The sequence below is a fragment of the Pinus tabuliformis genome, chromosome 1_2 (genome assembly GCF_031772625.1).
Source record: "Pinus tabuliformis cultivar Carrire ecotype Pingquan chromosome 1_2, CPIR1, whole genome shotgun sequence".
NCBI lineage: Eukaryota > Viridiplantae > Streptophyta > Pinopsida > Pinales > Pinaceae > Pinus > Pinus tabuliformis.
In genome coordinates, this window is record NC_142298.1 from 577,627,255 (window position 1) to 577,640,530 (window position 13,276).

Genomic DNA, 13,276 nt, shown 5'->3' on the forward strand with positions numbered 1-13,276 from the left:
CAACCTAGAACTTACTTCCTCCATTTCACCCTCTAGCCGAGAGTTCTTGCCATGGATCAACTAACTCTTGTTGATCTCTTCAATGAGTATTTAATACTCGCTATCATGATATGGTTTCCATTAGTGTCATCCCTCTTTTATGCATATTTGTATCCATTGGCTAGGATTTTCCTAGAAAATCTTACCTTTATCTCTCATGAGGCTTTTCCTCATAAAAATTTGCCTTTCTTTCCCATGAGGCTTTTCCTCATAAAAGATTTCCTTTCTCTCCCGCAAGGCTTTTATGTTTTTCTTAACTTAGCATCTTTCTTGAGCTAAGTATCTTAATGAATATTTATCTCCAATCCATTAAGCTTATCTAGAATTGGATCTAGAAGTCTTATCATGAAAGAATTTTCCATTCCCATTCACCAATGGGATTTCATTTGGGAAGAACCTCATCTCTTGGTGTCTCATTTTCCAAGCGTCTTATGTTATCTTTATTTATTTAACAATAAAGTATTTACTTTCATTGTTATAAGTTAGACCTAGATTTTCGTATCTTGGGTTAACAAAGTGTTACATACAACATAGGGGTGTTACATACTCCCCCCCTTAAATTTTCACTATCCTCGTTGTATTACTGCATCTTACAATTTATTTCCTTGTTCACAGGTAACTATTTATGAATTTTCAGGTTCCCATGGCCTTGCCACCTCAATCATATCTTCCAATACATCGGTTGCAAAGGAGTTCTACCAGCAATCTCCTTCCATTGCTACTTGTACATTTTTTCGAATCAAATTTGGTGAGAGATTTTTATATGCAGAAAGTCAATTTTGTTTGCAATGGTTAATGTAACAATACTACTACATGAGTAACTATGGGTTAATGTTTCCCGCCCTTTAGCCATTATTTCTTATTTCCATTCTATTTAAATAATAGGATGAAATGCATATTCTTCCAATGCATTTGTGTACTTGCCGAACACTTGTTTCCTAAAGTTTTCCTGCATTAGTCACAACAAGTCAAAGTAGTACATTTGACCAATCAACATGTATAAAATAACATATCAGGTAAGTTCAACATAACCATCACAATCCATATGTAACCATCATAAATCATAATCATATGTCATATGTATACGAATATTGAAACAAAATACGGATACTTATCCTTATTTTCCAATACCAATTCTTAGTTTCCACCTTTGTCTTGCCTCTATACGCACTCTAGATCAGTTTCCACACCAGGAAATCATCGAGTGGCTTCTCCTTAGCCATGTGCACCTACACATAGTGTGCATTATACAAATACCACTATACATGTCATATATCATCATGCAACACATGCGTCGATATGAGTACCATATGTACTGTTTGTACATAGCACCACATGCACAACATGTACACAATACCAAATGTCCATAGCATAACCTGCACGACATAAAATTCATAACCATGTTATTATTATGCCAAAAATTCCTTCAATTATTGATATTACCATAAGGCAAGTCTAATCAAACCGTAGTCGGTTTGTCGGTTGGAGAGTAAGGAATTCATGAACTTGTTCAACTTCTGCAACCAGTGAATAATTTTGTGTCAAAGAATTCAATTTATTTTATTTAGAAATTCCTTTTCATGTGTCTTGTGGTTGTAGGACAATTTTAGGAAAATAGTACCATAGAAGTAATCATGCATAATACAACTTTATCACACCAATAGCCTTGAGTTTTGGGATTTAATTGTCATTTGACAAGGTCTTAATAACAACGGAATATGACCTCCGCCCAATGGTAACACAAACTATTGACTATAATAGTTAGTCTAATATGGACTTCAATGTTATATTTGGATTTTAATAACCATCTTATCCTTGTCTTTAGCCCAGAAAATAATTGTCTGGTACTCAAAATAACCCACACATAATCTAGTTAGACCATATGTTTTCATGTTTGCTCCTTTTTATCCAAAGCTTATAGAACAATCGGTATGCATGTACATACATCTATACATGAATCATAAGTGAAGGTTACAATTTTCTCCATTCCACACCCTCCAAGATTTTAGGCACTATGTGTACCAGGGTGTGAACCTAGGTCATTTACATGTTTACACCTCACCTTAAACATTAAATCACCCCTAGAAGACAAGAGAATATAACCCATTTATCAATTATCAATTTAGTCTATCCAATACTTGTTATGTTGGCCTATTTAGAATCCAGACAACACTATCAATGCAATCTGACAGGCCAACTTCTCCAGGATTGTTTGATAATGGTACAAAATATGCAATATCAAATTATACGATTGTTAATTAAATAGATCATTTATAGAAACCAAACATCTTTGTACACAACAATCTCGATTACCAATACCACTCTACCATGAATATGGTTAAATCATTCTACTGATCTAAAAACGAGCTAATGTATGGTGTGTTATCCTCTCTCTTCCTCTTCTAGAACACTGTATATGTCCCACTTTGCTTAATGCATGCATTATTTTACTACTAACATAAGACCCTTAAGTCATCATAAGCTGTATTACTGCAAAACCATTTGGTTTACCAAGGATTTATTAATTAATTTAGACAAATCATGCTTTAAATCTAGTGTGTTATCGTTGCAAAAAAAACTAAATTAAGTTGTTCAGAAAGAGAAATGATAGAGGTAACCACAAACCAACTTTGGAGATCAGGATCTAGCCTTCCTAATCTCAGAGAGGGCTCTCTATTTATGATTTAACTTTGTTATAGTTAAAATTATTTTAGGCTAGTTATTGCTGCACTTGGGTTTTGATTTGAGTTTTAGTGGTGGGATCACTTACTTAGATGAACATAGGTTTTCTTTTACCATTGGGCTATGGGGTTGAATGTTAGACAAAATGGACTAGATCAAGCTTTAAAAATAGCTACAGGGCAACATAGGTGAGTTATTACAGATCTCAGAGACTGGATGGTGAAATGGTTTCTAATTGGATCCAGGGAGCAATTAAGGATTCCTTAGGCCAGATTACGAAGAGAATGAAAGAGGTCAACCGGGATGGGAGGGCAATTAAGGGTTCTCAAATCTGGATATCAAAGGAAAACATATAAATGACTAACTGTACAAAACATAGTGTACTTAAACAAGTTTTGAGTGATATTTCTAGTTAATTCATTCAAATTTGAATAACATTTAAGTTTATGAAACACATACGAAAGTAACAAAATTAGAAAAAGAAGATACTTAACAGAAAATAGCTCATCTCATGATTCCTGTAATGCAATGCTTTTATTACTTGCTCCAGTCTATTGACTTGAAAATTGGTACAATAACCCTTAGGTTTAAGATCAAAATCACTATACAAATGTATAGCAACCCACACTCAATACTTCGAATTATGAAGCATTTATACAAAAAAAATTACAAAATATCTCAAACTGCATTGAGAACTAATCTACGAAAAGGAAATATCTTCATGAAAGAAGATAGAGACAGTTATTGAACTGATGTTTTCTATCCCTGTTATTTAGGTTTCGTTGTCTTCTAGTCTTTGATCTTTTTCCCTTTAACCTGCTTGGCTGTTTGGTCTTCACATTGGATGTCATATTTACTTATGACCTTTCATTTGATACTCTTTGACCTTGTTGTCTTGTCAATACCCTTTTACTGTGCTTTTTTACTTTTTACTGTACATTTCATATTTTTACTATGTATTCCTACAGTAAATCATTGAGTTTTTCCCATGTCTCAGCATCTGGTAATTGGATATTGAGCATTTTTCTATATATCTCATCTGCCTCTGTATACTTGGAAAAAGTTGGTTTATTAATAAAAATGTGTTTTACCTCATGCTAGAGGTAAAACAAATTCTCAAATGTTTGATACAATACTTTGCCTGTTGGTATGCCCTTCATGGATGAAATGTTTACCTGATCTCTCACCACTTCCCTAATCTTCTTATTGTAATCCTCCTATGTCATTAGCTTATCATTTATAACTAAGGGATTTAGTAATCCCTTTTTCCTCAAATGTTTGAACTTAACCATGAACCTGTCAATGGCCAGTTACATGGTTTGAAACTTATCCTCCAAGTTCAACATCAAATTCCTCTTAGTGAGGACTCTTTTGACTTCCAAAATTGTACCTGTCCTGTCAGGTATCTCTAATTCTTGCAAATCATACTTGTTCTTGGAGTTGAGGAAATGAATGATCCTTGCTACCTCCTCTGGCATATCTCCAAGTTCTTCTTTGACTCTTTGAATGGATTTTGTAGCCTGCTTTATCAAATCAATTTGTTCAAAAATGACCTAGATGGATGGCCAAATATCATTGACAGAGTCAATGATATTGGCCCACAGTTGCTCCTTAGCTTGACATAGAGGTTCATTTAGTGTCAGTTCCTTTTATAGGCTTTTGATTCTTTCAGTCATCCTTGTGGCCTTCTATTGTTCTTCTATGTGCATGATTTGGGCCAATTTGTAATATGTTTCCAGGTTGGTGACTTTCTCCTTAAGTCTTTTCATCTCAGTGGTCTGAATGGACATTTATTCCATTGTTTTGAATAGCTTGTTTGCTTCATCACCTGTGGAGCCTGTTGCCATCGATCATAGTGTTGATGTAGTTGGTGTAGATGTTGGTAGTGCAGTGGCCATTAGAGCAGTGGGAGCTAAGCATGCTGCCAAAGTAGAAGGTCTAACAGTGGTAATTGTTGGGATGACAGTTGCAGAAGCATCTTCCAAACTAGCTTGTTTAAGTTGCATCAAGCTTTCCAAATATTTCTCCATCTCGTTTAACTAATCATTCAATTGAAGCACTAGGTCCATCATCTATTCATGATTGTTCCGACTTTCCAGGACTTCCTTTTTCTGTGGGTGTTGTAAATGAGGCAGCTTCAATTGTTTCTTGAGGGTTGCTATGTCCTCATTCTTCTTTTTGATTAATTTCTCTGTGGGATTAATATCACTTGGGTCATGGCCCATTTCAATGACCAAGTCCTCCAGGGACTTTATTCTATTGTTTTTGACCTGTGAGGAGGCCTTATCCAATTTGTATTGGGTTGTCACATTATCCAATGAATCTTGCAACTTATAGGCAGCCATGGCCTTTCCTGTGAGGGTGGAGTAAATCATTTCTCCAACCTCCTTATGGAACTCTATCTAATCAATGGGATGAACATCCCTAGGGAACAACTCAAAATTAGTTTTCTTGTAGACTTCCAAGGTCTTTGGTTACTGTACAGTGGGCTATAAAAATGACACCTACATTTTTCTTGCTTTGATGTCAAAGGCAAATGTCAATCTGATCTGGTTTGGTGGAGTATGCTTGAAGTATTGGGCATATGTCTCTGCCTTCAACTTCTCATTCCTCATCTTTATCTCTTTGAATCTATCTTTGATATCTTTTTCCCTATCAGTTGGCCTGACAAAGGAAGAAACCTAAACACTCTGTTGTCTCTCTATCATTTGTGTGTTGGAGATTGATGGCTGTTGTGTTTCACTTGATGGAGCTGCTTCTTTACTTCTCTACCCATTGTCTGAGTGTTAGTTATTTCCTCTGATGCAATGTTCTCCTCCTGTTCGAACACAAGATTCAACTTGGGCCTCTTTCTTAGCTGAAACATCTCATCTGTAGTCTCCATGGTAGAGTTGGATGCCTCCTCCCTGTTCCTCTTTGGATTCTTTTCTTCATTGCCTAGGGTCTATAACACAGGATGAACATTCATTGGTTCTCCTAGTTCTGGAATCTGCAGGAAAGAGTTCTGGTCAAATTTCTTTTCTAAATCAATCACTGCATTCTCAACATCCACAACTATGTTGTACATATTATTCAATGTATTCTCCACCACTCAGATTAGTTAGTTAATTGTTCAATGTCAGTCTCGGGTGGTGGATGTACGGTCCTAACATGGCCCTGAGTCTAAGTTTATTTATAACCCCATGAGGGTCATATTGCCACATGAAGCTGTTGTTGAATTTCATCTGCTGTAGTAATCTATCGGCCTCTGGTCAAACCTTTCTATTGTTGCAAATGAATGGGACCAATTGGTTTTTCAGCTTGAACTGGGTTTTCTTTCTAGTAGATTGGAAGTGGACCTCATCAGAATTGACAATATTTTCTGAAATATTCAAGGGAAAATATCCTCATAGGGAGGTATTTTGGAAATTTATAAGGGGCTAACTAGCAGCCATAAACTCTGATCTCAGTGTGGTTCTAGTAAAGGTACCAGTCTCCCACCTTGCTGTTCTTTGTCAATTGTAGCAATCTCTTAATGTCTTGGCTAATTATAGGCTGAGTATTATAGGTCAGCATGTTCATGACAGGGTATACAAAGGAATCTATGAAGTATTTGTAGGTGAATGTTGTGAAAAATGTCTGGACCAAGGGTGTCCAGTAGACCACTGATCTCCCTTTTCCCCTGGTGTCCAACTTCTGTATTCTCACAGGGAACTTATCTATCTGGTAATACAAAAAGATATAAAACAACACTGAAGAGTATTTGAAAACTCTTTCAGTGGGTAGTCTGGTGAATTTTTCATGCATTCTATCTACAATTAAATGAGCATAATCATACATGATAGTAGGAGGCTTGCCTGGAGTGAAAATGGACAGGAATGCCAAAATGACCTCATCCACATGCTCATTTGATGTGTATCCTATGATGCATGAGAACATGGTGATTATGTGTCTGCCAGTTTTTGAGAAAATGGTGGCAACATAGGGTGGGGTATCTATAGGACTATGGCAGTCTTCAATGTTCAAATTCTAGAAGAATTGCTTAATTTTCACCTAGTCTAATGTGATGTATAAGTCCAATGGGTTTCCAATGGATAGAGGGGTCTGATTAGGGCTAGATTGGATTTGTAACATTTGGTTGATTGACTCAGGTGTAATGGTGAATAACAATTCTTGGTTTTGGGAAACAACAACCCTTTGGCTTGGGAGATAACGGTCATGACAAAAATGTACAATATCTAGGAATGGGTGAACTTTTGGGAATATGTATTTGGGTAAATTGGATTCCCAAAGGTGTATGTCATCTACATGGTTTAGAAACCTATCCTTACTCCAACAGTGGAGCTTCAGAAGGTGGGTTGGAGTTGCAACGTCTCTTATTTGGAAATCCCTTTCTGCTAGGGCCAAATGGTGAATGTCCAAGTGAGGGGTTCACACAGGTCTGACATCCAGAGAGGTATGGGCAGCCATCTTTAGGATAAAATGTGGGAATTAGGCTTATACAGGCTATGGAAGTGAAGCTTTGCTAACTCTGGTGGAGTGGATGGGTAATTTACAGGTCAGAAAAGAGGGGTTTGGGTATTCATGGGGGAAATACTCACAATTTAAGGGAAAGATTAATTAAATTAATGTCTGAATTGATTGTACGATTTCAAATTGAGATGGTTGTTTTGGTTTCTTGTCAAAATACCTTGAAATGGTGGTATAGGATGCAAATTGGTTTCAACGGTAGCTGTAGAGGGTACTGTGGCTTCAGCTGTGCACTGGATGGTTGAATTGGGCATTCGGAGCATGTTCGGGAGGTAGTTGGTGGTGAAATTCGGTTGCCGACGCTGAGGGTGGCACAAAAAGGCTTAGGAAGTTTTCACAGAGCGAATGAGCAAAAAGGGTGAAAATAAAGGCTTAGGAAGTTTTCACAGAGAAAATGAGCAAAAAGGGTGAAAATGAGCATCTTTCGCCTTTTAACTGGCAACAGTTTGAATTTTGCGCAGAATTCATAATGAACAGTAGGTGATTTCAGCTTTTGGCGGGGAGGAGGTTTTGAGGGCCATCGCATCGCTTTTGGCAACCGGGTAGTATTTCCCCGAGAGCACGTGAGTTCACATGTTGCTGCCACATAACCAAAAGGGGCCCGAGAAAAACTATGAATATTGCATGCTCTCTGATGGGTAAACGTCGGAAAGGGAGTTTGTGCGATATGGATGTGCGCCATCAGATATGGGGGTGCAAGATCTAATGGCTGTCGCACGGTGGAAATGCATGGAGGGAATAAGGGCAGAGATTTGCGGGGCTCGAGGGGATTAATTACACTTAACTATAATTAATTAATGAATAAGGCAAGGTTAAATATAAGTGGGTTTAATAAAGTGGGACCAGGGTTTGTATGTAGCGGAGGTTTTATTTTTTTTTAATTGCACCAAGGGTGGTGCGTTAAATGGGTTTATGTCGAGGAAAATGTGAATGACAGAGTTAATTAAATAATGCGAGGGGGAAACAAAACTTAGAATAAAGGGGTTTTATGGGTCTTTTAGGCGAAATATGGTAATTAATAAGGAGAAAATGATTTCTTCAAAGGGGAATGGGTTCCACAATAGGGAAGAGGGGTTTTGGATTGGGAAATGACCTTTGGTGGGTAATTTGCTAGGGAAATGTGTGAAACCAAGGTGTAAGGGTCAAAATGAAGGGAAAATGGTATATTCTTAAGAAATGATGGGATGATGGGGAAATTAGCAAGTATGTAATGTGGGGTGAAATGAAATGAGGGGAAGTTAATTAAATCAGCTTGTGAACTTCTTCTCACTTTCATAACTACTCCTGTACACTGAAACATATGATTAAGCATGATAAGTGTGCTTTTGCTTTAACAACCTTGTACTTCTGGTACCTTTCTTGTACCCACCCTTTACTTACCCTAACATTTTTCTTCACTTTATTGGGTGCATTTAAACTAGCAGACCCTTTCTTTCCTTTTTCTTTTGAAAAGAAAACTACGTAATTCTAGCCTTATATCTTCCAATGGCTCAGATTATGCTGTTGAACACATTTTATTTCTCCACCTAACTACTAATTTTCCAAGATTAAACAGTTTGGCTAGATCTTTTATTCTCTAACTATAAACATGAAATTTAAAGCATGAACTAGTCAAGATTAAAGTATTTGATTATCATGGGTTGTGGCATTTATGACAAGCTAGACACAACCATTATTTTGCACAGTAAAGTAAAAATTAGTGGCACTTGGACTTGCACACTTTCATGATGTATTTTCGTTTGGGGTTCATATTTTTTCATTTTTTGATCTTTTCTTATTCTTTTTGTCCTTTGATATTTCTTTTAGGACATACCATCTTTACATTTTTTAATTTTTAATATGGAAGACATTTTGCAGAAAGCAAAAGTATGTACAATATTACAAGACTAACCGTAGCCAATTCAAAATTATGAATCCTATTATTATAGGACCCTAACAGTGGCTCCACATGGGGATGGCATTTCTTGGTGAAATGTCAAGAACTCTAAAGATCAGTAGCCTTTGAATTGTGACTGAAGTTACCTTGTAAACTATCCTTCTGTGATTTTGCTTTATTGATACTTATGATGGTGAACCCTTCAAAGCTCAGGGCCTTCTCTCCGGGCTTCAACTTCAAAAGATTACCATCCAATCCAATCTACACTCTGTAATGTTATGTACAATGATGCAAAGTAAAATGAAATATGGTTAATCATTGGATATGTAATGCTTCTGAATTCTACCGTTGACAGGTCCTCTTGGTAGATCTAATCCATCTATCTCTCTCAAGAAAAATGCATTGTTACCCCTGTAACCATAAATGACATAAGGGCACTACCATAAGAAGTCAAATCTACCATGTTTTCCTTTGTCTTCTCTTCTTGCATCCCACTTAAGAACTTTATCACCTGTGTAAAAATCATCATCTTTGGTCCTTTTATCAAATATCTTCTTGATTTTGTCCTGGATTACTTGTGATTTTACAAAGACTTCCTCTCTGGTCTACTGCAATTGTATGGTCTGATTTATCCTTCTTTGGATATCATTTGGTTCTACCTACAATTCTTGGATGATATTCATCACTGACACTCCCAAAGAGGATGGAAAAACAAGATCCATCCCATATACTAACTGATAGGGAGATGTGCCAATGGACTTCTTGGTAGTTAGTCTATCTACCCATAAGGCATTAACCAACTTTTTGTTCCATTTCTTTTTGTTGTCTTCCAGTAATTTCTTAATGATATTGACCAGGCTTTTGTTAGAGGATTCTACAAGTCCATTACCTTCAGGGTAATAGACAGTGGAGTGGCCAAGGGTGATGTGGTATTTGTTACAGAATTTTATCATTTTCTTGGATTTAAAGGCAGTTGCGTTATCAATAATGAGCTTTTGGGGGCATCCAAATCTTCACATGATATTATTTTCTAGAAATGAGATAATGATAGTGTGTGTGGCTTGTCTACAAGGGATGGCTTCTATCCATTTGGTAAAATAATCAATGGCTGTCAAAATCTATTATGCTGGGCTAAGAAGGCTAGGTGTGTTTCTCAAATGAAGTCTAACCCCCATTGTTGAAATGGCATTTCTATGGAGATGGGTTTGAGAGGTAAAGGTGAAAGCTTTCTTTTTCCCTCAAATATCTAGCACTTATGATAGGAGATCACATGTTTTTTAACATCTGCAAAAAGAGTGGGCCAATAGAAACCAACCCTCAGGATTTTGTTAGCAATAGCCTTCCAATACAAGTGTCCTCCACAATCCCCTGCATGAAATTCTTGCATAATTTTATCAGCTTCATCTTTCAGTAAATAGTTCAAAGGAATACCACTAATGTCTTTCCAAAACAAAGCATTATCTATGATACAATACTTTAATGACTTCATTTTCAAAAATATAGCTATAGTTCTTGTCAAACCAAGAGGAATTTTAGTAATACAAATATGATATATGCATACCGAGGTGAATCTGTAAAACGTTCACTGATTTGTGGAGTCACCATCTCTTCCTGATCATCAAGGACACCAATGAAATTTATATCTAGGGCCTGACAGTTTGATTCAGCCATGAGTTTGGCTAAACCTTGGCCTTTGATAAGTTTAGTAGGCTTTGTTTCTATGTCATATTCCAATATAGTGGCAATCCATTTTCCTCTCTTTCCTTTAGGCCCATTATGTATCAAAATATCCTTAACTGTTGAGTTTGGAACATAAGCAATGATGTGAGAATACAAAATATAGACTCTGAAATATTTGATGGCCTTTACTAAGGCTAATTCTTGTTTTTCCTTAATATTGTATTTGAGTGTGGCATCTCTTAATGATTTACTGAAAAATGCAATTTGTTGTTCATATCCTTGGTCATTCTTTTGTAGCAAGACTGCTACAATGGTGTGTTCTGAAGAAAAAGAAAAAATTATAAAATCTTTCTGAAAATTAGGACTTATAAGGACTGGAGTTTTGGTTAGGGCTTCCTTGATGGATTCAAAGGATTGTTTTTCCTCCACTGTCCATTTAATTGCTGAGTCATTTCTTAGCATGTTATTTAATACTCTAATCAATTCTGCTAAATTTGAAATGAATCTCCTAAGAAAATTAATTTTGCCTAAAAATGACTATAGTTCTTTGATGTTTCTAGGATGGGTAATGGTCAAAATTGCCTCTATTCTAGCAAGATCTATTCTAATTCCATCTTTGGATATTATATGTCCCAACAGTTTACCCTCTTCTAAACCAAAGAGTGTCTTTTTGGGATTTAAAGAAATCCCAAATTTCCTACATTTGATGAAAACTCTTCTCAAGTGATCTAGGTGTTCATTATCAGATTTAGAAAAGACAGTGATGTCATCTTGGTATACCACTAGGAAGTCATGGATCTCCTTGTCAAAAGCTATATCCATAGCTCTTTGAAATGTTTCTCCTGCATTCATTAATCCAAAAGGCATCTTCAAATACATGAAGGTTCCCCAAGGAGTAGTAAATGCAGTTTTGGCTTGGTCTTATAGTTGAACTAAGATCTAGTTATATCTAGAAAATCCATTAAGCAATAAAATTTTGGATGAGCCTACTAACCTTTGAAGGATATGGTCCATTTTTGGTAGAGGATAGTTTTCTTTTAATGAGACCTTGTTTAAATTTTTTAAATCAACACAAAGTTTGATTTCTCTAGTCTTTTTCCTAGTAGTGACTAAGTTTGAAATCCAATCTAAATATCTAATGGGAGCTATGATTTGGGCATCATACATTCTTTTAACTTCTTTCTCAATAGATGGCATAAGAACTGGATTAATTCTCCTAAGTTTCTATTTGGAAGTTTTATGATCTTCTTTGAGAGGCATTGATGTTGAATTATGCTGGTGTCGTAAGACTTCAAGTCTTCATAACTCTAGGCAAAAACATCTTGGAACTCTTTAAAAAGATTTATGTATTTAGCCTTTTCCTCTGGAGGAAAGGCTTTTGATATTTTAATAAGTTTTGGTTTTTTCCTCAGTTCCTATGTTACATTCTTCTATGTCTTCTCTTAAAGGTTCCATTTTTGGTTTTCTAGCTACATCATTTGAGTCAAACAAATCTTCTAATGGGACTAATCCCTTAGGCAAAAAATTATTTTTAAGGTTTAGAATTTCAGGATCATCATTCATTATCTCTTCTATCTCTACATTTTCTAAGCTATCTATTTCTACTTTAGTGAATTTAGTGGGTTTACCTATATCTAAAATATTTACATCTATGCCACTATCTATGTTATTTTCTATTGTACAGTCTATATCTATTTTACAATTCTGAAACTCACCTTTAGCATTCATGAAATCATAAATCTAAGAATCCTGGGAGAAAACCTGCCAATACTTCAAGTTGTCTAGTATAACAAGCCTATGTCTCACTTTTGCAGTGAAAGGGAAATTTGCAAGTACTAGCAAAAGTGGCAAGACTATGGGCTTGCATATTTTGTTTTCTAGGAATGGTAGCAAAGTTTGTTTCTATGAGGTATTTAATCAAATCTAGGAAAGTCTCCCTGTAATGACTAAGTCTGGGATTGTTTACAGAGTATTTACCATTAGTTTTTTTAATAATCAGTTATTAGTCTCCCATTATAGAAACTCTTTTGGCTCCATTTGTAACCCTAATATTAGGGCTTCATATTTAGCCATGTTATTGGTGCACTTGAAGTTCAACCTGAATGCATGTCCCTTAGAATGATTATTATCCATATTATGGATCCACATTCCTGCACCAGCCCCTAACCTATTCGTAGATCCATCAAAATCTAGATCCCATAGGGACTCATGAAAAATGTTCTCACTATCAGGGGGTTTGTTGTTTTCTTCCATAGTTATGATTTGATTATTATCATGTTCTTAATTGTACAAGACCATATCAGAATGCATGGACTATATGGGAAAGTTTTGTGGTTTTTCAGCAGTACTCACCATGTATTTCATCAAGTTCTCTCTATATAGTTTCCTTTGTTGGCCAAAAATAGATATGGTGGCATAAGACATATCTAACTACAAGGATCCTTTCAATTTTTCTCCCCATGAGTGAGATAACAACATTCCATGTTTCGG